Below are 2,500 nucleotides of genomic sequence, written 5' to 3'. Positions count from 1 at the left end.
GTGTGCTGGTTAATGCATACATGAACACACACACACACGCGTGCTGCTGCGGTCTGAGTTTGTGGACGTGTGTGTGTCAGTCGCTGATGTTCAGTTGCTGTATGTTCGGTGGACTGATGCTGTAGTTTGTACAGTGACTTACACAGCTGTCAAAACATGTTTATAGACATTCTTTTAAATTATAAAGAATTATTTCAGTTTAATGCGAATAATCAGATACATCAGTTAAAGAAAAATGAGCTTGCCTGAATAATATTTAAAAAAATGGAGCTTTATTTTTTATTTGTTATTTTTTTTGCAGCAAGCTGATTAATATGTGCACATCTCATGTTGAAGTGTTTCCCATCACCACTAGAGGGTGTGAGAGGTGAGACACAGGGAATGCTGGGAAACTTCTGTTTCTGAAGGGTCTGTGTGACATCTAATAACTGATGTAGAATTTAGTTTAAGAAATAATGACAGCTTTGGAAAAACCTGGATCATAATCCAGAAATATTGATGCTCAAACAGAAATGAAAGAGATGGAAGTGATTAGCTATGCATTATTACAAGCAATGATTATTCGCGCTGAGCTGCCCTGAAACAGCAGGAGTGAAGTGAGATCATATAGAAACATGTCAGACATCACTGATTCATCATCGGTTTGAGATCTGAGACTTTCATTACGAATCAAGCGGAAGCTCATTTAGCACACACTCAATGAGTTATTTATGGAAAACCTTTACATTTATGCATAGAGCAGATGCTTTTAGTAGAAACACACTTTAACAGTTTTTCGTTTATTCTCTGGAAACTGAACCCGTGATCTACTGTTAGAGCTGCAGGAATGCAGTCATGATGTTCTTCTCGCGTGACTCAAACCACAGACACTCTGAGTCTTCCTGAAACAGCGTTATCCAGTCCTTGACGGATCTCAGTATCTCTGTGTCCATCATCTCACCCACAGACCTACAGCAGCATATTTCATTTACTCTAACTGTGTTTGTCAGTCGCCCGTGTTTCACGGCAGACGCTCTTTGGCCTGAATGCAGAGAGATTTTCAGGATGAACTCTGACTCTGCAGTCCTGAGAGGAAACGGTTTGAGCAAGACGTGTCTAAAACGCTCGTCCTGCTCAAAACGGGAGCTTAAAGAAGGAAGGAGATCAGATCAGGAACAGGAAGCGGAGACGTCACTCGCACGTCAGCACATGTCCTCTTCTCCGCTTTCATGTGTGTGTTTGAAGAACAAGAAGAGTCTGCAGGATGTGTCGAATCTGTGGAGAGACCGCGGCGCGTCCCTGTGACACCACAACAAACACAACACATCCAGTCACCATGGCAACTCTACATAACACACCGTCAGATGATTATTCAACTAAGAAAACAATCTAGAAATCATTATAGAAATGTAATAATATTGATCATTATGATTTTCATTTTTGGGAATTTTTTGAGTCCATGATTTAATGTTGAGTTAATAATTGAATTATATGTTAAAATGGCATGTTTTTATTACAGTACTAAACTGTTAGGGGGTAAAAACATAAATCAAGTACAGAACATAATTATGAGTAGTACTGTATGAATATTAATAGTTGTCAGTGAAGAGATCCTGAAGCGTGGATAATTCGGCTGGATTTGCCGCAGGAGGGTAATGGAGTGGAAGTCTTTATTGGCCCAACATCGTGGTTAGAGTCTGTCAGATGAGATTCTCCTCAGCCGTTCGAACCTCTGGAGCAGAGAAATCATATACAGATCATCTGAATCACACAAAATCAACTGATATTTGACCACAAACAACATCAACCTGCTCTATCGCTGCTGACGGGTTACTTAGCATTACTAGTGTGTGCTGCTTTTATTGTTTTAATATGCCAGTAATCATCACTTCTGGCTGAATTTATTTGTTCAGACTCAGAAATTACAGCTGAATTATATTTGATTATGTATGTATGTGTGTGAGAGATGTGTGTGTGTGTGTGTGTGTGTGTGAGAGAGAGTGCATGTGTACATATATACAGGTGCTTCTCAATAAATTAGAATGATCTTGATTAGATCTTGAATTGATGGGTTTTTGTTAAACTTGAGCCAAAATCATCACAATTAAAAGAACCAAAGACTTAAACTACTTCAGTCTGTGAGCACTGAATTTATTTAATACATGAGTTTCACAATTTGAGTTGTATTACTGAAATAAATGAACTTTTCCACGACATTCTAATTTATTGAGAAGCACCTGTATGTGTGTGTGTGTGTGTGTGTGAGAGAGAGAGAGAGAGTACATGTGTACATATATATATATATATATATATATATATATATATATATATATATATATATATATATATATATATATATATATATATGAAGAGTTCAGATGCAAAAGCCTTTAAGTACCATCTGAAATTTTCATCTAAAATTAGGATTTTTATCAAGCTCCTTGAGTCATTTTACTTGAATGGCAATGTGCAGGTCCTATTCCAAGCTATTAAGGTGAAATAACTGAACATAAATATAGTA

At 37.4% G+C, this 2,500-nt stretch overlaps 1 protein-coding gene across 2 annotated transcripts in view; it reads left to right on the top strand.

Annotated features, from left to right (window-relative positions):
• The window catches only part of LOC127946307 (aryl hydrocarbon receptor repressor-like), a 25,599-nt gene that overhangs the window by 3,531 nt on the left and 19,568 nt on the right, over positions 1-2,500 (top strand). The gene's annotated exons all lie outside the window — the stretch shown is intronic.

The sequence above is a fragment of the Carassius gibelio genome, chromosome A24 (assembly GCF_023724105.1).
Source record: "Carassius gibelio isolate Cgi1373 ecotype wild population from Czech Republic chromosome A24, carGib1.2-hapl.c, whole genome shotgun sequence".
Lineage (NCBI taxonomy): Eukaryota > Metazoa > Chordata > Actinopteri > Cypriniformes > Cyprinidae > Carassius > Carassius gibelio.
This window is presented reverse-complemented; position numbering and strand designations above follow the sequence as displayed.